Source organism: Lichenostomus cassidix, chromosome 2 (genome assembly GCF_008360975.1).
Source record: "Lichenostomus cassidix isolate B80296 chromosome 2, HeHo_3.0, whole genome shotgun sequence".
Lineage (NCBI taxonomy): Eukaryota > Metazoa > Chordata > Aves > Passeriformes > Meliphagidae > Lichenostomus > Lichenostomus cassidix.
Window position 1 is genome coordinate 3,861,260 of NC_139482.1, and position 25,712 is coordinate 3,886,971.

At 44.2% G+C, this 25,712-nt stretch overlaps 2 long non-coding RNA genes across 3 annotated transcripts; one reads left to right on the forward strand and one right to left on the reverse strand.

Annotated features, from left to right (window-relative positions):
- On the reverse strand, positions 1-25,697 carry LOC146440731 (uncharacterized). The gene is made up of 4 exons (XR_014850362.1): positions 25,366-25,697; positions 24,536-24,620; positions 4,831-5,056; positions 1-487 (listed from the first exon to the last, which is right to left on the reverse strand). It is a non-coding gene; the product is annotated as an uncharacterized LOC146440731 (long non-coding RNA).
- On the forward strand, positions 8,987-15,452 carry LOC146440732 (uncharacterized). 2 transcript variants are annotated; one of them, XR_014849652.1, is made up of 4 exons: positions 8,987-9,216; positions 9,357-9,452; positions 13,724-13,887; positions 15,033-15,452. It is a non-coding gene; the product is annotated as an uncharacterized LOC146440732 (long non-coding RNA). The 2 variants fall into 2 exon arrangements; XR_014849651.1 differs by having other exon boundaries at positions 13,724-15,452.
- Positions 25,698-25,712: the final 15 nt, after the last annotated feature.

Here is a 25,712-nt window from a genome sequence, read left to right on the forward strand (position 1 = left end):
CATTTCTGAATTCACAGCTCCATTTCCCAGATAACTCAAGACACTCAAGACACGAAAGTAAAATGAATTGTTGCTCTCCTTCTCTCCATGTTTTCAGCAAATCCTAACAGCATTCGTGTGACTACATCCATTGGATAATCTCTCTCCAGCGTTCTGGTCTTTCTGACTTTCTTTTGACACACATACCTTGATATACTGTTGAACTCTCCCATTCACAAGTTGCTTGCATGTAGCTTTGCCTTGATTTGTCACAGATGGCTGTACCATGATGATGCTATTAAATCAGTTATCTCATAACATGGAATTACTTAATAATTTGCTCCATTTGTCCTCATTGACGGAAACAATGTGCTCAACCATATCTTATCTCAGTTCTCAAGGATTTTAAGCAATCCGTCAAAGCCTTGAGCAGCTCCAGCTCTTCATTTTATCAATGGGAAGATCAGAATATGTGACTCACTGCAGTACTGAAGGATCCTTCAATCTGCTGAAGAGAGGCAGGACATAAACTGAGCCGGGCAAATTCAGATGAGACAATTACCAGTCACAAGGAATATCTATCAAAGGAATTGGTGGACTGTCTGTGTCCTGAAGATGCAATTCTTCTGATTGATGTCTGTATCCACAGGGAAAAGCCAACACTGACTCCTGTCTTGCTGTGCACATGTAGAGATCTAGTCTATGGTCAGGAGAACCAAGGGATTATTATTATCTTTCTAGGGGACACTTCTAAAATTGGACAGATGAATCAAGCCCTTGAAATTCACATTTCCTACCACCTAAGGTAAAAGGAGCTGGGAGTGGCTACATTAGATATATCATAAATGTGGAGTTAGGAGAGGTAAACTCCAATTTTGGTGCTCAGCTCAGTTTCTAAACTGAGTGCCCAGTGCTCTTTGGATGTGCTGGGTATTTGCACACATATGTGCTGGCAGACATGATAAAAGACCTTTGGAGACCTTCATCTCTCTGGAATTTGATGTCATCCAGACTTTTGAGTCCTTTGCCATGTCTGCCACTGCAGATGCCAGAGGCATCCATGGTATGTGCTGTCTGGGACAGGCTGGAGCATCTCACAAATTAAAAGATGCCAATGGTTAGAAAATTGAGAGCCTCCTAATGCAGCCAACAGCACTGTTCTTCTGGCTGATAGAATCACTCCCTGGGGTCCATGGACTGGATCAACAGGCACCCCTTGCTCAAGTGGACACCATCCTGCAGACACTGTGATTCAGCTGTCTCCATCTCTGAGCTGAACTCTACCCTTTGTATCACACAGGGAGCTCAGCTCTGCTGCCAACACATTGCTATCTCACACTCCTTGAGGGTCTGGGGGCTATCTTGCTCAGCTTTCAGCAACTGCTCCAAGAGAGATGGAGCCTATAGGTCTGTATCATTTCCTGCCAGATTTGTGTGGATGCCTCAGATTCTCACAGCATCCCAAAAAACCCTATACACCTCCATGCAGACAAATGAGCAGTGCCCTGTATGTTTTCCAGGAACACACACACTACTCAAGAATGCATTGCTGGATACATTGCACAAATACAGGGGTGAGTTTTGTGGCGTGTATACACAAGTGCTCAGACTCAAAGAAGATTTTTTCTGGCCATAAAATTTCTAAATGGTCCTTACTTATTGTCTAGGATGTTTGCTTTGCTCAGTTCATTAGTGTAGGCAAGACACTTTTCCTGTGCTTTATCACCGGATCTCAAAGGGTAAATGATTTATATGAATACCAATGTTTATTCTATCAATGGGAACCCTCAGTGAGGTTAAAATACAATCAAACAAGATGCACTAGGACAGCAAACCACAAGCTGCGTTTCATGCATGGCCATAAACAAGCTCAGCTTATCAGAAAAACAGGTCCAAATGTGTCAGGAGCCAGAGAAAGCTCTTGATTACACAGCATCGAGCCCGTGGCCAATGTGACTGTTGGCCTCTTTTCAGAGGAGCAAGTTATAATCTATGTTGGCATGTGTGAAATAAGGAATTGGCGGCACTCATTAAGAAAGAAAAGAAACGGAAAACCGTGAAAAGGAAAGTAGCTTTACCAGTATTTCCAGTGTTGAATCATTGGCATTCAGGGCTGTGGCCTGGTTAGGGCGAGATGGCTTCTAATTTGGGTGCCCAACACTGACAAATCCTGCTAGGGAAAAATGCTAACCCTCTTCCCCTGGAAGCAGAGAGGGAGGAGGGTTAGAGCTCTGCTGCTGCTGCTGCAAGGGATTCCTTTTCTCCACTCTCCCCAGGAAAGTCATCCCCTTTTTGAGCTCCTCACTCCACCCTGGCCAGATCCAGCACTCTGTTCCCAGACCCACAGGCTGTCTTCAGCCCTATCCACAAAGACTCAACTCCTCGTTTCCCAGCAGAGAGGGAAAATCCTGGTTCCTTGAACACCAATGGCAATATTCTCAGAGAATGCAGGGAAAGCAGAAGAAGGCTTCAGTATTTTCACCATCTTCTGAGCTCTTACTGGTGCAGACAGGGAGCAAACCCTGGTCCCTCTCACCAACAATGCTTTCCCTATAAAAATAGGAGTTTCCAACAGAACAAGTTTTCCCTAATCATTCCTGGCAGGCATTTCACCGTCAGCCTCTCCGTGGGCAAACCTGCTACTGGTCCTTCCACTAAAACCACAGCAAACGAGGTCTGGAGAACAAAACTCGAGATGACAGGGAGAGACTTAAATAAAAAGGAAGGAAGAACAAAACCTACAGCATGTACATAATCAAGGGAACCAAAGGGCTTGTCCAAGCTACCAACAGCTGGGTGACAAATCTGCCCGTCTGTGATGCAAGAGCAGAGAAAGTGGCTCAGCAAACCATGTAGGAGCTGAATGTCAGCACCCCACAATGAGTCACTGGGGCCAGGACTTGAATTTTGGGTGTCTGGGAGTGAAGAGGACAACCCAGTGCTGCCTGGAGCACTGAGTTCTCCAGGGAGATGCCTGTCTCCCAGCTGGTCCAGCACTAGAGGGTAACAGTGAGTCAGGCTGCTGGGCCAGTTGTTGGCATAAGTCTTGTTGATAGAGATGGAAGGGTTGGAAGTGGTGATTCCAGGGAGGTCAGAGCAGGCAAGAGCAAATGAAGGGGTGGTTGAACTCCCCTCATTGCCCTTGTCTGGGGGCTTGTGGGGCTGGGCTGCCCCAAGGACAGAGCAGTGAGGGTGCTGGGAGGGGGAGAAGTGCACTGGTGGGAGAAGAAATGAGGTGGCATCAGAAATGGGTAACTGAGCATTGAGGGAGCACAGGGCCGTGGGGTGGAAGCCTAGGGAAGGGGATAAGGAGCCTGGTGGAAGGTGCTTTCTGCCCTCACAGGATGGTTTTGAGCCAGGAGGCAACTCACTGCTCTGCTTCTGCATTCAGAGCAGGAGATGCACTCACTGAACTCCATGTTTTACTCTCAAAGCCCTGCTTGCTCATCTTTAGCAGCTAAAATGCTTTTGAGCACATAACACAACCAAAGCCTAGTGCAAGGTGTAAACCCACAGCTTGCTGCCACTTCAGTTCAGGACCTCATCTTCTGGACATGGACAAGCAGAGCCCTGGCAGCCACCTGGGCTGTCTGTGACAGCAGGAGCCAGACCTGTGTCCGTGTCTGCTGGCACTGAGCCTGGGACCTCATGTGTATGCAGAGCATCGAGCAGAGCAGCTCTCCTTAAACAGTGCTTGTATTCCCAGAGGGGCTCTGCCCAGTCACACATCACTTGGTCAAGTTGTAGTGAATTATTTTTCCTTTAAAGCTTCAATACTTTTTGAATCTTTAATCAAAATTGTAAAGCCTAAGAGCAGGTGCTCTAGCAATTGAGGTAGGTATCTAGTGGTTAGAAAGGACCAGCAGTCAGGACTCCAGGGTCCCATTTTCAAATCTCCCACTGACTCTTTGAGCGACCTTGAAGAAGTCAATTAATTTCTGTGTCATTTTCCAGACAGGTAAAAATGAGGAAATAATTCTTCCCTAGTTCACTGGGGGATTTTGAGTGTTAATTGTTTGCAGGGCACTTTTCTCTCCCCAGATGAGAGGTAAAGGACTTTTACCACAGCATGGCTTCAGAAAGGCTGAAGCTTGGCATGGCAAGCCATGAACACTTCAGGACCACACTGCAGTGCTCAGAGGGCACATCTGGCTTTGCTGCAGGGAGGAGGAATGCTTGACCCTACATTCCATGCCCTGTTCACATGGATAGAAACCTTCCAGCAGTGCTCTGCACCCAGGGTCCAGCTCTCCCCACCACCTGCCCCAGCCTCGCATCAGCTCTGGAGGGTGATGTCTCCTTGCAGTTGTGTTCTGGAGGCAGAGGCAATGAGAGGGAACCATCTGTCTCCATCCAGAGCCTCTCACACGTGTCCATCTCTCATCCCCCCCAGGCTCCCAGCCCTGGCACGTTTGCTGATCCTCACCAATGACATGCTGATACCTCACCAACAGGGATGCATCACCAGCTGGCAGGCTCTCAGCAACCAACCACAGCTATGAATTCCCATCTGGGCTATCAGCTGCTTCGTGGAGCCTACCAAAAATCCTTTGGGGACTTGGCTTCATTCTAAAGTGGAATATTTTCACATCTAGAATGAGGTGATCTTTTTTCTGGGGTGCTCTGTTGAGGCCAGTGGAGCTGCGTCAGGCCACACCAGCCTGCCCTGGGGTGTAAATGACTCCTGCAGGGAAGGATCTCTGAGTTTATAAATGTGGAAGTTTATTTTTGCCTTGAAGGGATGCTTGTCACTGCCCTGTCTGCAGAGCTGATCACTGCACAGGTTTCCCCGGGCAGAAGAGAGGACGAGGAGCTGCCACCCGGGAACCCCATCCAAATTAACCTACTTACCAGGCTGCTCTGCTGGCTGCTCCAGGAGAGGGCTGTTTGTTTGCTTTAGGCCATTTCTGTGCAAGCAGTAACCAGAGATGAGCAAAATTCGGAAAATTTCCACTCCCATGGGAAATTTCAGCCTTTCAGAGGTGGTTTGCATCCCAAATCAGGCCAGTTCAGCAAAATGAAATTCTGGTTCAACTCATGCAGAGCAGTTGGATTCTCCCTGGTGAAGAAGTGCAATCTGGAGAAAGAAGGGAGGGGAGGAATGGGGGAGATTTTCTTTTACTTACAGGAAACTTCCCTTTATGAAAAATTGTATTTTTTCACTTGTTCCAGTCCCAAACTGCTCCAGAACTAATGCCAGGAATTCCCTCATCTATTTATATTGTTTTGCTGTCTGGGTCTTATTGTACCTGGCATTTGCTGTGACATATGAGTGTGTTGCAAAGAATACCAGGAACATTTACCTTGTGGAAGTATCATGGTGGGAAAGCATCCAAGGGCCCTCTGTCAGCCTGCTGTCACCAACCTGCAGGGATCATCCCAGCCCTGCCAGCAAGGGTCCAAAGCCCTGTGGATTTTAGAGCACTGCAGCTGCAACAGTGTGGGCGTGTTTTGTGGGGGATAAATGCTTTTTCTGGTGAAAGAAAGCAGCAACACTGTGGATTTCTGTCAGTTTTGCCAAGTGAATTCATTTAGAGTTAAAAAACATAAGTTGCTTGAGACAGATTTCACTATGAAATGTGTCTTTGTTCAGAGATTTCCTTTCGCTCTGTTTTTCTTCTTAACGTGAAAAATCCTTAAAGAGCGAACTGAAATGTTTTCTCTGGGATGGAGTGAAACTTTTTTATTAGATCAGGAACAATACAGACGTGTGTAATTATCTTTCAGCATCGCCAGCAAACCAAAACATCTCTTACTCACCTCGTTGTAATTGAAAGCGTCGTGGGACACCCTGTTAAAACTGAAGCCGCTCACAATTGGCTTGAATCCAAACAAATAACTCTTAACTGAAACTCTTGTTTTTACAAAAGGAGCCATGAAAACATTGCCATAATGAAGATCTGTCAGAGCTTACTTTGGGGGACAACTGCCAAGTGGTGGCTCTGTATCTAATCTCATCAACACTGCTGTAATTACAAGCAAAATCAGGTCTGTGGATTGCTGTTTTCTTGGTATTAAGTTAATGTCAGTGTGAGACAGAGCAGATCCGGGATGGAGTTTGGCTGATTGCATGTAAATGTCTAAATTTGAGTTCCTTTCACAGTCACAGAAATCTAGTTATGACAGTCCATGGTGTCTAGGGAACAACTCACTAAAGCAGGTGTCTAAAACAGTTTGGCTAAACCCTACCTTGAACAAACTTATGTCACTGCTGCAAAAACAGCCCAGCTCTGATGGAGGCAGAGGGTGTAGGTGTGCAGGAAGGAATACAGGTGCCTAAATACAGGGATTTCAAGCCCTGTGGGATGCCCTGGTGTATCTCACCTGGCTTCTGGTTGCCTCTCTAGAAGGACACAGGTCTCACACAGGTCCCATCTCCTACCTGAGGGCCTTGTGACTCTGCTAACATGGGGCATCCATGATCACTGATTCATCCCCCTGAAGTTGCATGAGGTGAAAACCATTCCCAGAGTCCTCAGGTCAACAGGACCTGGAAATGCACCATTTGGAAGCGCTCCTGATGTGCCTGGATTTCCAAAGATGGATCATGTAGCAGCAGTCTGCAGCGTGACAGCCCTGCCCAGAATTTCGGGAGGTTGCCCAGCTGAGCAGTCGGTCTCTTGTTACCTTGCATAAGGCACATGACGAGGGAGGAATTGCTGCGCAGACTGCATGGTGCTTTCTTGGAAAGCCCCTGCATTAACTTCCAACCTTTTGTCACCTCCTGTAGAACTGCTTCCATGATTTTCCTGCTGACAAGTCACACCTCTTGCTTTGTGGGGGGCAGGGCTGTGCCAAACTGCCCCCAATCCTTGCAGAGGCAGAGCTTGCTTGCATCACGTTAGGAAGCAGGAGATTTACACCAGTGGGATTGCACAATCACCCCAGATAAGGGGAATGTAACATGTCAGCAGTGTCCATGTCTTTATCTCTGCAGGAAAGACATACAGGAGCACTCAGATCTCTGCGGCATTGATAGAAAAAATACCCTTCCCCCGCATTTCATCTGAACATGAGCAGTGAAGAGTGAGCAGCACTGTTTGACCAACAGCCCCAGTGCTGCTTATCTGCTGCGAAACCAGAGCTGGCACTGCTTTAAATCACGCATTTCCCTTTCCCTGTCATTTATAATCAATGGAGATATTTTATGTTTATGCAGTTTCTTTCATCCTGAGGATCCCACAGTGTGTTTTGAGGCATGATCCAGATGCTGCCCTCCTGTTCTGCAAGTACATTGATTCATGAGGACATCACAGAATGGTTTGGGTTGGAAAAGACCTTAAAGATCATCTCTTTCCAACCCCTGCCATGGGCAGGGACACCTTCCACTATCCCAGGCTGCTCCAAGCCCTGTCCAGCCTGGTCTTGAACACTTCCAGGGATCCAGGAGCAGCCACAGCTTCTCTGGGAAACCTGTGTCAGGGCCTTCCCACCCTCACAGGGAAGAATTCCTTCCCAATACCTCCCCTAAACTTGACCTCTGCCAGTTTAAAGATATTCCCCCTTGTCCTATCAATGAATGCCCTGCCAAAAGCCCCTCTTACAGGGGTCTCTTGTAAGTTTAAGTAGTGGGGAAACCCATCTGGGCTTTCTGTCCTGGTGGCTTCTTTGCTCATGGATGTACTAGTCAGTGGTGGTGTCCCAAGCAATACTGGAATGAAGCAGAGCCATCCCATTTATATTTCCCAGTTACAAAATAAATCCTAGAGAATGGTTGGAAGGACAGGTGTGCCCCAGGGCAAGAAACTTGTGAAATCATGACTTCTGCAAAAGGCCATATGTGCAGGCCTTTCAGGGACTGAGTTCACATCATATCTTTGAAAGAGGGCAAATCCATCTCCAAAGGTGACTTACTGAAGAGAAAGTAGACTGGACAGAGGTTTGATTTTAAAATCCTGAGTTCCAGTAAAAACCAGACTGTGAATCTGAGGCTCTCTAACCAAATGTGAATACCTCAGCTGTAGATGTCTGTCTCTGAGCTTATCTGCTACACCCCACTAGAGTCCAGGAAGACAACCAAGTGTTTTTAGGGCATACCCCAACAAGGCATGTCTTGCAAATGACTTCTGGAGAATGAGGTACACTGCTGGATTGTAGAGGAAGTCCAGGATGACTATTCAGTCCACATTGCAGATGTCTGAAGTTAAGAGAGATGAATCTTACCTTGCAGCAGCATCTGTGAGCCCAAAATTACACAAGGGACCTAACCAGACAACAGGAGTCCTTCTTTCATCTTGGCCAACACCTTTGTGTTCTCTGCCCTACATGTTTCAGAGAAATGGAGAAGAGCACTGGGCTGTTTGTTGTTTTGGATCCAGGTGACAAGGCAGTGAAACAGGCCTTGCCAGAAAATCCTCTAAAGAAACTTTCTTAGTTTAGCCAAAAACTTGCTTAGTTTAATTACCAAGGCCAGAAGGGGGTATAGAAATCAGCGAGGGCAGAGTGAGGGAGTCACACCCAGAAATAACAGCCTTGATATTTAGTCCACTGAAATAAACAGAGTGGGCTGGAGGTGGGATGAGAAACGATAATCTTTAAAACCCATTTTAATGTTTCTCTGGAGATCATAATGAGAACTGTGGAATTACAGGTTGAGATGAAAGTTTCCTATTTAGCAAATTAAAGAGAGGTTTTGAGGCTTTCCAAGACCTTCACCCAGCTTCAAAACTAAGCATCAGCCAGACTAACCACAGTTCTGGTCAGAAGAGCAGATCCAAGAATACTCCGTCTGAGCACCTGAGTCACAGTTGGTGGGAGTCTTTCCACTGACTTCCCTGGGTTTTGGGCACATATGGAGCTTTTTCCCCTTAGACAGACGATCTTAGACCCTTGCCTAAAGCTGCTAATAGAGGCAGTGTTTGCCTGTCTGCATTCCAGAGCTAATGCACATTCCAGCCCTTGCGGAGGACTTTGCCTCACCTCCGATGCACAAGGTCACTTCACCTTTGATCCTCTGCGTTGGTGTCAGGCTATCCGAGGAGGGCTGAGCAATGACTCAGCAGCTCACCGCCCGCTCTGCTTCTCCCTTTAACCGGATTTTTTGCTCCAGTGGAGCTGTTCCCAGCCTGGCTGAAGCTCACATGCCCGATCTTGAAGTGAGCGAGAGCGCAATTATCCAGCAGGTGTAAAGCCAGCTAACGCCAGCACAGCACGGCTCGGGAGTGCGTCAGGCACGATGAGGTGGCAAATCCTCGCTGGCGTTGCCACGGGGACAACAACACAGGAGAAGAGCATCAGGTAACAACAAACCGTCACATGCCAGCAGGGCATCCACCTTCACCTGCTCCACCTCAGCAGGAGGAAGGGACAGTGAGCTGGGAACACTGGGGATGTGTGGGAGAAGTCTGATGAGTCCTATTTGTGTTGCTAAACTCCAGCAGTGACTGGTGCTCCTGAGATCACGAGATATGTACCAGAAACTTAAGATGGTCACAAGCCACAAGAGAAGCGACCAGTGGAATGACAGATTGAGGGTAAGGCTTAAGAAGTAGCACACAGACCAGGTTTGCCAGCTGCTTCCTGGCTTCCCAGTGCCCCTTGTGGGAAGGGGTCTGGCCTTCTGTTTTAGAATCACAGAATGGTTTGGGCTAGAAGGGACCTTAAAGACCATCTAAGTCCACCCCCCTGCCATGGGCAGGGACACCTTCCATTAGACCAGATTGCTCAAAGCCCTGTCCAAAGTGGCCTCAAACACTTCCTGGGGTGGGGAATTCATAGTTTCTCTGTGCCAGTACCTCACCACGCTCAGAGGGAAGAATTTCTTCCTAACAATTAAATCTCTCTTGGTTAAATTTAAAACACGCATGAGTCAACTCACAACTTGACAGCCCTAGGTGGTCCATGATAGAGAGTTTAGTAGGAATCTTGCCTGGACTCCTGCCTAGTTTTGCTTCACTCCATTTCACTGGCACTACCTCAATCACAACTCGCAAAGTGCCACCGATCACTGCCCCACATCCCATCACATCCCACTGCTCAATTCAAAGCCCTTTAGGACCTGGCTCTGAAGACACCACAAGTATCCCCAACACACCTGCTGCTGAAATTCTCCCTGAATTTCAGCCATCATTTATGTACACTAATTAGTACCGTTTGGAGCCCTTGAGAAAAGCATGGATAAATACTAAAAAACTACTTAATGCCCCAAAGCCTGAAATATCTTCGCTTCAGCTAGTTTATGCTGTATCATAGTATCCAACTTGCAGCACAGGGCACAAAAATAACTTCCAATGATATTATCACTTTGTTCTAATGGGCTAAATTCAGCCCTGCGGGGCTGTAGAAATTAATGGGGTTTGGCCCAACATGTAGTTAATGAGGATGGTCTATTTCAAACCCATAAGGTACCACATTCTGCCACTACAGATTGGCTGGGAATAACTCACCTCTTCAGAGACACTGTATTCACTTGCAGCCCTGGCTATGTTTGCTCTAAATAGAGGCAGCAAAAATAGACATCAAAACCAAAAACATTTCTTTCAGACTCCAAATGCCTCTGGCTCTGATTTTGATCTTGCATGCAGTAGAAGCTCAAGTGAGTGGAGAGGTTTATTTCTCATTTGTGTCAGTAAAAATTAAATGGGTCCACTATGTTTAACACTGGCTTAAGATGCAGAACATTTAAGACAGTATCTAACGACTTAGAAATTGTTCATCTTGGTTCAACAGGGCTAACCTGTACTTCTTCCAGTTTCTTCCTTTGGATGATCTCTTTGCATCTTTTGATTTCTGTACCCACTTAGTTTCTAACTTCCCTGCCCATACAGCCAGATTCACCTTGCTAGAAGTCCCTTCTCAGAAGCTTCAGAATCAAACTCATTCAGCATCAGATTTCCAGTTCTGCATAACTTTGTCCTCATCTCTGCAAAGCTTGTTCATCAAGCCAGACCAATATGTGTTTACCTGTTAGAAGAGGTGCATAAGGATGAATTCTTGTAGTGCTGCTCCCTCCTTTTGCATCTCAGTCTTAGCCCCCAGCTTGAACTTGACCTTTAAGTCTTTGCTGCTGTTTGTTTGTTTTGAAACAGGGCACAACCACAGAAGTTCAAAATATACCCTCAATTCCTGTATCCCAACTCTCCATCATGCCTTGTATTTTCCACAAACATTCTAAAAGAAGCAGAATGCTCCAGAAAGTACTAAACTGAAACTCAAGTGGTGTCAGATCTTCCAAAAAAAATGTCATTTTTAATGTGGATGATTTGTGTAAGAAATCTCCCATCTTCCTTCCCTTCTTACATCCTATCCCAGCTGTTCAAAGCTGAAGAGGAAACTGAGAAAGGATCTCCCTTTAATGTCTGTTTTGGCTTCCTCTTGGACTGGACTAGATTGGACCAAGGGACATTTTATGGTCCAGAAGCCAACTGCCACAGTCCATTTGTGTCCTTACTGTCCAAGTCCTCTAGCCTCCAGAAAAGAGTGACTCCATCCAAACTGCCTATGGGGAAAGATCCTTCATCCATATGAACTTCCAAACACTGACTGGAGACTGTTTGGGACAGCACTAGGCGGCCTGGGACAAAAATTGTGCCAGGGATAATTCTTACAATAGAAGTCAAATTCTAGGGGTTCAAAACCCTTTCATCACTGTAGATGTATACTTTAAAACCTTCCTATCAATATTAAAAAAAAACAAAAACAAAAAAACCAAAACTGTATCTCTTTTTTTTCCTGGATTACTTATTTTTATCTTAGGAGCTTTTCTCCTTTCCCCAGAAATAAAAAGAAGTGTTTACTGCTGATAAAAGCTGAGCTGAAGAGGAGCACATCCACCTCTTTCCTTTGGGGTAAGCTCCTGATTTCATTCCTATAGCTCATAAACTTTAAGTCCCCAAACTTGTTGACTTTCAGCAAGACAGACAAGGGTGGGACTTGGGACTTTGAGTGAGGGCTCACGTAGACTACAGCTTTGGAGTTGAGGACTTTGCAAGGAGGAGAAAGAACTCAGTGCCCTTCCAGCCCGAAGGCTCTACGTGGTTCTCCCCTGCTACAGACAGCACCTCCCGACACCACTCCACATTCCAGCAAAGATGAATGGGGTGATAACCAATTTATTATGTTTGGTCTTTTACCACATCCAAACATAGTCCATTAATTACTTGGATCTCAAAAAATAAAGAGCTGATTTGAGATTCTCTTCTACTTAGTCATTTGTTAACTTCTGATAAAACTGAGCTTTGTCTTCTTATCTCTCTTTGCCAAACAAAGAGGCCAAGGCCAGCAAGTGAACCTCATCTTTCACACTACCCTCCTGATTCAATCAGTCACATATTGTAGTTGATCATTACATTTTCAAGATAACTACTTGCCTTCTGTTCTAGGTTGTAAAAAATGTTTGGTGCACTAACCAGCTAATGGGAAAGAGGAGGAAATACAAAGCTCCACTGATATCAGATCTTTGTTATCAATTTATTTGGTGCAAAACTGGCAGTAATCTCACCATTTATTTGGTCCCTAATCAGATGGAATTGCTTGTCTCTCTGGAATGAAAACAGTCTTTATCCTCAATATACATTCATTAGACCTCAATCCCCAGGGACCATCATAATACAAGTTTCTCAACAAACAAACTTCCCCATCTCATCTTTTATCATTATGATTTCTGAATCATCAAAATATGAAGTTACTCTTTCTTCAGGGACTTCTGACCCCACTTACTCCATTTCACAGCACATGCTTAAGGTTTAGCCCTTACTCATGGATGCTCTGTCTTTCTTGGGAACTCTCAAATACAAGCATCATCAGGTCCATTTTCCTGGCTAGTGTATCTGCTCACATCTGTCAGGCCTCTCCTTTGGAAGATACTGGGACTTTCTTGGGAACAAGATGACATCTCTAGCCTTCACTCTTTAAAATCACAATTCCTAATTTGTCACCACATCTAGGGGAAAATGGGGATTTTGAAAATTTGGACTATCAGCTTTAGAAACTTCACCATCCATTCTAAAAAATCTCAGCTTTGGGCTAATGCCACCATGGTGGAAAGACCTGAGTTCATCTGAGTTCAGTGATAAAATTCTGCTCTCATTTTGATCAGTGTAATTCTGAAGGGGATTTAGTAATTCCCTACAACCTTTTCGTTTGGCTAAGCGTAGATTTACACATATGCAACAGATCATGACCTTTCTCCCACGTACCCCAAAGCTTTGGCACCATGTGTGTTTATGGCTTTGTGCACACAGCAATCACCCTGCAAGACAGGAAGGCAACTCTGGAGAGCGAGTTGCTGCCAATAGCAAAGATCTGGTTAGTTAAAAGGCTGGTTAATGTTCTGAAATGCTGAGTGGTTAACAACACGTCAAGTGGCTGTTGAGAGAATGCTCATATTTACTCAGAGGTCAATTATTCACTCATAAATTTATTGGTTCAATTTCCTTGTAGTCTATTTCCTCTATTACATATTCATAATCATCTTCTCATAAGTTCTCCTCCTACAGCTACTAATTATTCTCTATGTTCACCACACACCCTTTTGTGCCATATAGATGGGGAATATTAATTTCCATAGAGCTGAATTTTTTTAATTAAAGCAATGTTCTTTAGAAATAAATGCAACAGCCATCAATTAAATTCAACAAATAAGGAAAAGTCATTACACAAAAATGCCAATCAAGATGCTGAGCTGAAATTCAAATGACATCAATCACACTTCTGTTGTTCCAAAACGCTGATTTAATCAATGCAAAGTCCATGGGGTTTTAGTAAGGGAACCATTCTCACACATTACTTTTTATTTCTCTGGAAGATGCAGTCACCAGCTCTGTACTTAGGGCAATCAAACATCATCTCAGCTACTCTGGAAAAAGGTGTGCAGAAGGTCTGCTTCATGCTCTGGGCTTCTGAGAAATCAACACAGGGCACATCTCAGACTCTGTATTGTGTCTCACTCCTCTATGTGAACAAGAGCAGGTACAAGTAACCAAAGTATTTGAAATATTACACTGAAAATAAGGGCTTACATTCTCTGGGGACTCAGAACTATTTACTTCTATGGGAGACAATCAAGTATCACTGCTTTTTCAATAAGGATCTTCCAAGATGCATGAGCCTTTTAAGGTCTGCAAGGGAGTGTTTCTGCATCAACACTTCTCTGTTGTGTTTAATCAAAATAGTAAAGAGAGAAGAACATGGTCACCGAGAAACTAAAACTAGATTTGGAAAAGTAATCTGGTGGGTCTTAAAAAATTCAAGGGAACAGGGTAAGAAACTTGCAATTCAGTAACTGGTTATCATCAAGTATTTCTTTAACACAGCTATATGTTACATAGGACGGAGCAGTTACACACGGTCATTCATACCGTAGTTACACAGAACAACAAAAAAAACCCTAATGTGCTTCTTGCCAATTGTGTTTGGCCCCAAGCTAGAAAAACTTCTGCAGTAGAGCAGCCTCTTGGTCCAGAGCTTGGATTGTGTCCTGGAGCTATCTCATAGATCTGTTTTCCAGAATCGCGGCCAGACGCACACAACTCCCATTAAAGTAATTGATTGCTTTGTGAGCTTAATACTTCAATATCCCGGGATCTATAGATTACAGCACAATGCCTGCCTCGTAATATATGGCAAATTGCACTGAAGGCAGTTGGCACTGGCTAAGCAAAGCCCAAAGAGAAGATGGATATTAGAGTCCAGGAAGAGGCACGAGGGATATGTTAGAAGGCAGTAGCCAGCTGTGCAGACTTTAACCTGTCTACGATATTTCTGTGTGGGCTGCAAGCAGAAAATCCCATCCCATTATCTCCTGAGAGGGAAGAAGGATCGTGAAGAGAGAAGGGTGAATTATTAAAGGATAGGCCAAGTATGACTGAGAGCTTATTAAAAAGGGAGGAGGATGGGTAAGCAGAGAAACAGCTTGCTAGGCTGGTTCTATTAAAATCTAAGGCCAGATCCTCTGTGTAAATTAGCATAGCTCCATTGACTCGGGTCGACTGGTTGACTTCTCTGGCTTTATGGCAGTTTACCAGCTGACATTTTAGCCCATTAACTTGAAGCATTGCATGTTTTCCTGGGAGCTTGGTCTTTGTTCTGTCCCCCATTCCTTTTTTTTCTGCCAGAACTGACAAAATTCTTCAGCTGAAACATCTGAGGAGCGACATCTCATCAAAGATGGACGTTTCCATGGAAATATCTGTTTCAGATGAAATTTTTTGAGTCTTTCACAGATAAAATATAAATAACTGGTTGGACAAGTTTTCAATAAATCAAAATAGAAACTTTGCTGGAGAAGCTGAAATGTTGTTTGGGTTGCATTTTTCCTCTGTTTTCTCTAATAAAGAACATACAACGCCTGAAGAAAAGAAATGGCCAAAATGAAAATTTGCTGAAAACTTCTGAGAGGAGACAAAACCCTGTATTGGGTTATTCCCCCCACAGATGCCTACATTTATACCCCTGAGGGCAGAAAGAGATGATGAAGAGCTGATGGCAGTGAATGCAAGGCAGAGGAGGGAGAAGGAGAGATAAGCACTCTTGGTTTTTCTCTGGATGAGAGCCTTTTCTTTTTTCTGCCTCTTTTTCCTGCTCCTTCCCTTCCCACTCCTTGCAGCTAGTGCATCAAAACATAATCTGGTAGAAAAAAAAGCCCAGAGCAAGCTCTGCCTCCCCTGCACCAGACACTGCTGATAGAGAGATCCTCTGACATGGATCCAGAGGGTTTTTTCTTCCTCATTTTGAACCCTGATTTACCCACACAAAAGGACCAACACTCAATCATATGGGGAAATACATTCCAGGGGTGAAACTGCTGTGGTTGTTCCCCAGAATATGATCCCAAGGAAGAAGAACTGGTTATGGAAGATTATGCCCTGAAAACCATTTTAAAAATGTGTATGTAAAATAAAATAAAGAGCTCTGTTCAAACACACAAAGGAGTCTGACCACAATGGAAGTTGGTAACTACATCCTTGAGAGTCTCATGGGAGTTTCATCCTAAGAATATAAGAGGATTAAGAATGCATCAAGTATCCTGGACACATCCTAACACCTCCACATCTGCTGGTAGTCCCACACCACAAAACAGCACTGGGGAACCATTCTTGGGGTCTTACCTGATATGTGCAGTGACAGCCAAGGCTGTGCTCTACAATGCCAAGAGATTATTGGAGATACAAGACTCAGTTGAGTAGTTCTATGGCTTTACCTTACATCAACTGCCCAGAAAGCTCCCATTAATGGAGATTAATGAAATCATAGAGTCATAGAATCACAGAATGGTTTGGGTGGGAAGGGATCTTAAAGATAATATCATTCCAACCCCCTGCCATGGGCAGGGACACCTTCCACTATCCCAGGTTGCTCCAAGCCCTGTCCAGCCTGCCCTTGGACACTTGCAAGGATCCAGGGGCAGCCACAGCTTCTCTGGGCAACCAGGGCCTCCCCACCCTCACAGGGAAGAATTTTTTCCCAGTATCTAAACCTGTTCTCTTTTAGTTTCAAACCATTTCCCCTTGCCCCATCACTATCTGCCCATGTTAAAAATGTTCCAACTTGATCAATCCCTGGTTCTGGAAATGAAGTCCCATCTTCCTTGTTCAGAATTCCAAAAAAATTAAGAAGCCTCCTACGACTGGGGAAGAGAGCTTGAGCTACCAGCTGCTTTGAACATTTGTAGAGGAATACTTGGGTACTGGGTTGCAAATACACTGCTATATTCCACTTTGCAGCAGCCTGAAGTATGTTTGGCAATACACAGGACAACTGCTGTTGGTGTGAAACACCAACCAGGACAGGGCCTAATCCTACACATGGATGAATATGGCCATGCCATTTTACTGCTGTGCATTAGGTCCCATAAAGAATATGTCACTCGACTTACTTTTCCCTCATAAAGAACAAAAGATATGTTTAAGCCAGTGCTTAGCTTTAGGCAGAGCTTAGCTGCTGACCAGCATGGAAATCCCATCTGGAGAAGACATGAAGATTTGTCATCACTGCCAAAGTGTTTTTTTCTACAGCAAGTGCTAATGCAAAATGAGACAAGAACTACTTATTTTGGTGCAGACAAACTCCAGTTTTTTCCGTAAGCCTGTTAGGTGAGGTCAGCCAGATTTAAAAAAAAAAAAAAAAAAAAAAAAAAAGTAGTTTGCTAAACTCTAAATGCAATTAAAACCAAAGAGGGTGCACTGGGGGTAGGTGTTATTCAGAGTGTTTGAGGGGGTGCCAGAATCTGGCTCTGAATAGTTTTGATTAACAAACCTGGGTCTGAATTGCTAGAGAACTGTTCATTTCGTTAAGCCATTATTCATGGCCTGTGACTGGTCATAAGTAATGTTCTGCATCCTGATGAGAGGATTGAAGCTTACAGTGGCATGATGAATGCCTGACAGCAGATAATGAATAGTGTACTTCCCTCACAATTCACAAATGCTCCGGGGTTTCTGAATTGTAAACTACCAGGCCAACTCACTGAACAAGTACTTTGAAATAACTTTCCCAAAAGCAGCAGGATTTCAGCTCTTTCTCTATGGGGTAGAGTTTAATTTCCTTAAATCAAAGCAGTACAGGTCAAGCAGGTGTCCTAGAGCTGCTTGTTGGTTTTGTCTCGGGCCCAGGCATTCTGCAAATACAACCCAACCCTTGAGCCACAAATCCCTCCTAAGGGAGAGAGCAGGGGGTTCCCCACCAGGTCAAAACCCAACTCTCCCAAAAAGTACCATCCCTCCAGGACTCCACCACTTCCACTTGTAGCTGGAGCTGTTTAAATACTTGCAAACAACAACCCACATGGGCACATAAATAGCAGCCAACGGAAGCCCAAGTAATTCATTTATCAGTATCTTGGCCAACGGACTGTCTTAATTATTTAACTATTCTGGTAAAAGCTAATGCATAAAGAACTTAAATAGTGTGTGGATCTTGCACAGGGCCTTCAGCCAAGGGGAAAATTCAGGCTGTTCAAAGTCTTTCCTGCATGCAAATGGGATGGAGAATGTTCCTGCTGCATGGAGCTGCAGGATGACTGGCCAGAGGCAAAACATTACTTGGACCAACATAGTGCCATACTGTTTTCCAGTAGTCATAGTTTATCATTGTCTCTAAATACTAGTTTGGCTTGTACCCAGTCATAAATATATCCCCATCTGAGCTTAACAGAAGCATGCAAGGAAAATATTTCATTTACTGACCCAAGGGAAAGTGAAATGTAGGATAGCTGTCCAGTGAAGCCTGGAGAAAATCACCTGGGAACATCAAAATGCAGGTGCTGCAGCTGAACACTTGACAGACAACCACATGTAGAACACTTTACCCACAGCGGACAAGGAAAAAATTGTTTGGCTTGAGATATTTGTACTTCACAGGCTGATCTCTCAACCAAGCCGAAGAAGCAATTAATTGAATTAACAGGGCATATCAGTCTCTGGAGCACTTGACACTCTGTTGCTGTGGCAGTCCTGCTGCCCACACGTCTTCATCTGAGAGTGCTGCACCTCTTTGCTTCCGCTCCAGCCACGTCTTTGCTGTGCGTGACAGCCATGGCACTCATTAAGCTGGTGGCTTCAAGCGGGACAGGCTTCAAGTTGGGAATGGATTCTGTGAGAATCTCGGTTCAGCAGGATCCTGCTGGGATGGCGAATCCAAAAATAAACAAGCGGAGGCTTCCCACTGACCCACTGACCCAGCATCGGTTACATTTTCACACTTGGCACCTTTTTAACAAACGATTGCTCTGGGGTTGCATGAGGCGATCGTGCACGCTCCGTGAGCCCTTTGTGTCTGCTCACAGGGCTGAGCTCCCACATCCCACTGATCCACATGGGGCTTCTCTTCCTGATGGGTGGGGGATAGGACTGGGAAGCATGAACATTGCCTGTCTTCCAGGAGGAGAACACAATTCGTCACACCGAAGCCCTTCCTGTGTCTTCACCAGGTTGATTTTCAAGCTCTTAAAGTGCAGCTTCAACCTCAGACTGGAGAGGGAGCAGCCTGGGTAGTCCCAACCCTGCCAGAAATTGCCTCTGTAATTGCAGTTGAATTGCTCTTTCTATGCTTCAGTTTTCCACAGGAAATTATATTTCCTTTGACACTTAAAACTGTAGATCTTTATGCTGTGGGTCACTTCCTACTACTTTTTGTACAGAACCCAGCACAATGAGACTAGTTTTGACAAGATTACTGAATTATCTTGATCTCACAATCAAATATTTTTATTAAGCTCAGTTTCATCCTGGTTGTCCTACATAAGTGCTTCTTCCTGATGCTTAGACACTTCTGTTATTTGTAGATATTTATCAGGGAACATTTTCCATGACCTTTTTACTGGAATACAAATTCTGCAGTGAAAAGTGGAGGATATTACTCCAAATGGTGGGTGGCCAGTTTTGGGAATCATCAAGAACCAGTCAAGCCACAACACCTCCATAGCTTTACATATTCAGGAAAGCAAAGTTATATGGAGCTCCTGGTGTATTCAGAACCAGAATCTTTTTTATTACACACACAGCAAAAGAGACAATTTGAGAAAAGAAAAATACTTTTGCCAAGCACAGCCACAGAATGCCTTTAAATCATCTCTGCTTTTCCAATATCTAAAGCTCCTTTTTCCCAGCAAAGGTCACCAAGTTTCTTTGCAGCTCTCCAGCAACCAGGTACTGATGATCACCCCATAATTGAAATTCTGAGGGGAAAGGCACTAGGATTGAAATGTCAAGAGTTGTTAGGAACTTTTCTTCAAGGATTTCCTACTTCCTACCCTTTCTGTGGTCCATTTTCCTTTCCTCTGCCTCACCATTTCCTTCATCTACTCTTCCCCCTCATAATATGTGTACAGAATTCATGGGTGCCTTTTGTAAATCTATCCTCTTTCCCTCACACAAACCCCCTCACTTTGATTTCTCTACTTCTAGCCACATGGACCACACCACACCATGAGAAATGCTCTTTCACATTCCTCAGGTTCCACTAGCAGCTGTGTGAAAGAAATTTCAATCGAACGAATGGTCCGAGTGGAAGCATCATAGCTCCAAAGGCTTCAAAGAGTGCTTGTGGTTTCCATGCCAGCATTTTTTGTGGTAGTCACTCACTGCTAGCTGGGTCTAGTATCATCCTTAACCAACCAAGCCACTTCACTTTCCAAAGCCAGCCCATAATTAAAAAAGGCCAATAGACTCTCGATGATGATGCAATGATGTGTTCTCAGGTGCTTCTCCAGGCACGAGGCCAAAAGCTAAGTTACCATTTATGCAATTTGAAATGAAAGGAACAGAATTAGGCAGTGACTAGAATTTCTCATTGCAATTCTTAATCGTTTTGACTTTGTTTTTCTAACAGTCAGCAGGTTTTTCCTGTGAAGAGTCTTCTAAAAAATAAATTAGATGGCTACTTACCATGACTATCAGTTGACTCAGATGACAGGACATTGCACTTACAAGACCTTTTGTGTTCCTTGCTGCTCCTTTTCTGTTTCTCAATTAGGCCAGATTCTACTGCTTTTATTCATGCTATTGCTTTATTCCATAGCTCATACTAATGATTTCAGCAGTGACTCCTGGAATAAATTACCACTCCCGTGTGCCAAGATGACCTGAAGCCCTTGCTGAGGGCTGTTTCAGGCCTTTGTCATGACTTTCTTATCCCGTTTCATCCTCCACAAAGCCAGGACTTTCACACAGCTCATCAGCTGGTTCCCCCAGAATTGGTAGACAAATACCTTCCCATGTTTATGGTGCTTAGTGGGAAACCACAACTGTGTCACTAACGTGGCATGTATCGACTATTCCTCCTATTAACTCAGCAAACCCATCACATTCCTATCAGTAAGAAGGTGTTTGTTGTCCTGTTTTATATGTAACAATGGTTGTGTTGGTCGATGCCTCACTGAATCAGGTATTACGTTAACATTTCCCACATTTGGGGAATAAAACACACACTTTTAAGAATGGGCATCCACATTTGAAATAAGTCTGAACATTAACAAGCATTTTAGAAAATGAACCTCTAAGACTTATCAAAACATCATGGACCTATCCTATTTCCCTCCAGTGAAAGTCCAGCCAATCCCTTTCAAGTGCTGTGAAACCCTCACTGGAGCTGATGCACCAGGTAGAGCTTAGTTATGGAGCCTCTTGCAAACCAGTTGGAATCTTTGTAAGTATAAATCATAGAGCAAAATCAATTGCTTGCTAATCATGCCTCAGAAGGAATTACCAAGAGCAGGCACGATGTCAAATCCCCAAAAGATAAGGAATGCCAGAGTCAAGATGCTCATGACCTAGTCTGGAAAGGACAAGCTCTACGCTTGATGCTACGTAGCCTCAGGGGAATGTGCAGTAACTGGTTACCCCAGTGCCCTATAAAACCTACTCTCAGGCTTTCCACGGCTGCTATTAATAGGAGTTATAAACAGCCACGGAACCATAACACGAGATTAGCTGTCGTTATATCTGTTTCACAGATAAACTCTCCGACAACCAGTGAAACTGAAATGGAAACCAAGCCTCTAGAGCCATGTTGGCAGGAATGCTGCAGCAGGATACCGGAGAACAGAGTGCTCACAATGGGTAACCAGATAAGGGCAAAGCCAAGTTTTATCCTGTTCCACTCTTGTACTCAAGTGAAACAGCAGAACAATCAAAAGTGAAGCCCTGCTACTGTTCACATGTCCCACCTCTCATCTCTCACCAGCATCAAAAAGGTTGTAGAGTCATAGCATGGTTTGGGCTGCAAGAGATCTTTAAAAGTCACCTAGTCCAACCCACCTGCCATGGGCAGGGACATCTTCAACCGGATCAGGTTGCTCAGAGCCTCATCCAACCTGACCTGGAATGTTTCCAGGGATGGGGCATCCACCACCTCTCTGTAGCATGGATATGGTCTAAGGCTGCAGATAAACAAGCAATTGTACTGCTTGAAGTTGCTGTTGCCTCCTAAGTGGTTGGGTTTGGGCCCTGTGCTATTGCTTCTGGAGTTTGGAAGATTCAGAGTAAGCCCTGATCTGGTCCAGGACAAATTATTTGGGCTAAAGAATTTAACTAGTTGCCTTCAGTCCCTTGGGTTTGACTGAGAGGGAGCTTTCTTACAAAGGTCTCTGACAGCTGAATTCTGGCAGCAGCTTCCCTCCAGAGCTCTAAGATGTTGAGGAGCATCTTAGGGCAGCAGCAGACTCTTTAAACTTGACCAGATGAAGCAGAGGATGCAACAAGCACATGAATGGGAGATTTCACCAGTCTTTGGAAAGGCTGGAATGCGATTTAGTTGCTTGATTAAAAAAAAAAAAAAAAAAAAAAAAAAAAAAAAAAAAAAAAAAAAAAAAGAGCTGGCTGTCTTGCAAAGGTGCAGCATTTGCAGTTAGGGAGAACTGGATATGTCACTTGTAGGTCACCAAGTGATGAGCCCTCAGAGCCTTCCCACCATGGGTCACCAGCTAAATTCAACCCAGAACCAAAATTATGGCCAGGCATTTTAATGACATGTTTGCTTCACTCTGGGTCAAACACTTTTCAGGCATCATTTCTCATGTGGGTATCTGACATCAGACACAATCAGGCCTCAACTTAGTTGGGTTCCATAATCAAAATTACTGGATTAGGAGTCTACAGAAATCTGGAGTAAAAAATAGATTGTTATTGTTAGTAAAAAACCCATTCACCTTGTCTTCAGCACTGATTTAACCCAAGGTAAGGACCTACATTTTCTATAATGTGCACAGTAAAAATCCCAGAAAAATAAAAAACCAACAAGAACTCATAATTTGCAATATTACTTTTTCCCCAAAACCCTTTACTGGGGAGAAAGAAGAGAGACAAATTCTGTTATAGTGCTTGAAAGCCAGCTTCATGACTCTTTCTCAGATTGACAGTAATACTGATTTCACCCAAACAGCTGAGCCTGAAACAGACAACTCATAATGTTAAAGTTCGGGACAGTTACAGTTGACTGAAAAAGGGACTCAGAATGGAAATTGTTGTACAACTGCTATGTTATGACTTGCTGCCAGATCTGGAGATAAAACTAAAAGCAGCCATTTTCTCCTGATTGATTTGGTTCTCTCTTATCCTTCTGTGGAATGACAATAGTAACATCTAAATGATAGCACTGCTTGAAGTTTTCTCATTTTCTTTGCACAGGAATAAATACATCATATTCAAAGGCACAAAATCTTTGGAATTCACAGCACTCAGTGAAACCAAAAGTGATCAAACAAGCACTAGTTTAATAAATTCTGATATGCACATATATTCCGAGAGGGAATACACTGTGTTTTACTTGGGTAAAAGCAGAGTCCCAACACACTTAATGCTCAACTGTTTTCTCATCAGAATCTCTTCTGTATCATAGCAAATAGGTCACTACGTGGAAATCACAGCCACAGTTTGAGTAGATTGAGTTAACTTTATGAATGCATCATAAAATGGGAACTTCATAACTCCCTATTGACACTGTTTTACTGTTGCAATTTACTATTCTAATGGCACTATTTAGGAAACAATGACTGAACTGCAATGAGATAATTAAGGAATAATGTCTATTACTTCAAAGTATACAAAGCAGTAAACAGCTGCCAAAAGTGATTAATAGCTGAGGTGAAGTTAAGACATTTAATCAATCTAATAAACCATTTATTGCAAGAATATAGCCGCTTACACTAACTATGAGACATTTATCTTACTGATACAAACTGCAGTATTTTCCTTTCTTTAGGATGTAATATCACGAGACCTTGATTGTTCTCCCATTAAAGTCAAGGATAAAACTCCCATTGTGGGCCCAGGGTCAGGACTTCACAGAGCTGATACCAATGAAAATAAATGCTTCCTTTTAATGTAGAACAGTTCTGCTAAAAACACCTCCCCCCCCACACTATTATAAAACATCCTGTGGCATTGAGAGGGGGACACATTTTAGTAGCAAGGACAAATGTCAAAAGTCATGATGAAAACCTGGATCTCCTATTAGCTGGTATTGCAATTCCCTGCTAAGTATTGCTTTGTCTGTGCTTCCACCTCTGATCTGTGACACGGAGATGAAACCATTCCCTTGTTCCGTGGGATTATTTAGGATTTACCTCATGTAGCATACAAAGAAACATAGATAGAAGATACTGCACACACTTCAGAGTGTTCCTGAAGTTAAAATAAAAAGGATACAACATGGATTGCTCTTGATTCTCTAACATCTATCTCATAACTGGCACAGGAATGGGAGAGGCTGATCCAATGCCCAGGGAAGGGACCTGTTTCCGAGGTTACAACAGTGCTGCCAGGACAAGAACAGCTGGGCTGCCTCAACTTCCATTCTGCTTCCTGCTGCCCTGCAGGAGCATGGGCTTTCTACAGCTCCTCATTTGCAATCAGTGTCCTGCTTTTTTGCTCTCCACCTTAGGCTGGAGGGGTGATGAAGCTGCATGGCAGCAGCAAAGGGACAAGCACCAGGAGAGACAGTCCCGCCTGGCACATTCTCTCAGCCTTCTTCCCCCTTATATATCACCACAAATAGCTGTTCCCCCTTAAACTGAAGCAAACACCAAATTCCTGACTAAGATGAACACACAGTGAGCTGTTTGACCGGAGTTTTACCACATAAGTAGCAGAAACAATCTTAGCAACATTAAAATCATACGTACAACATTGGCTGGAGGTGAACATTGGATTTGTCAAGCCTTGCAAAACGTGCTTTTTATCAGACAAGACGTTTCCATCTCCTCATTCCTGCATAGAAAAGAGACATTGGAACTCATGTTCTCAAACCACATTACAATTTCCCTTTCCCTCCAAAGAAGTGGAAGGTGTTCTTTAGTGCTGGATGACTCCTGAACTTGCTCTGAAGCAGTTCTTTTGTCTTAATGGTAGCAGGAAGCTTCTTTGGTTTTACCAAAATATAAATATTGATACAGAAACTCATACCAGATAATAACAGAGGTATGAATTTATTGTTTCAGCAAAAGCTCCTATGCAAATTAACCCTCAGATAATTAAAAATGCCTCCAGTGCCTGGGCGGGTAAAAGATCAAGCACTTGCTGGGTTACAACACAACCAGTGCTGTGATAAAGCTGCATAATAGCTCAGGAGCAGGAGCTCCCAGCCTTCACAGGCAGCAGGGCTAATTCCATCAGCCAACATGTACCAACTCCTGCTCATCTGTGCCCGATCCAGCCTGCAAGGGACTGTTTGCAACTGCAAGACTCTTGTCTGGAGAAGCCAAAGCCACGGAGCAGGTTGGAACTTGCACAGTTGGATGCACTGCAAGCAGTGGCATCGCGCTCACTCCCCGTGCGAGTGTTTGTCATAAGAGTAGGACGGGAAAACCTAAAATACGAGTCCCAGGAACCTGCAATACAGGTATCTCCGCCTGTGCTGCTCTTTAGGGAGTGTTAGTTTTGGAGACAGAAAGCATAGGTAGATTTGGAATGACTTTTTCTACATTGAAAAAAATGCAGTGATTTGAAGACTCACAGCAAAATGTTTCAATCTGTTGACTGCAGGAACGAAACAAGGCCCCTGAGCTTTTAAGTAATTTTCTTCAGAAACTGGATGTGGCACTGCTGCAGAGCAGAAATTCCTCGAGGCTGGGCTCAGAGCTTTCCTTCATGGTGAGGAAGAGCTGCAACAAGAGCAGCTGCTTAAATTGCTGCATTTAAACACAATGGTCATTTCTGCAGCCCAGCTTGGCAGCTGAAATGAATCCCAGAATCCCAGAATGGCTTGGGTTGGAAGGAACCTTAAAGATCATCCAGTTCCAGCCCCTGCCATGGGCAGGGACACCTTCCACTCTGCCAGGGTGCTCCAAGCCCCATCCAGCC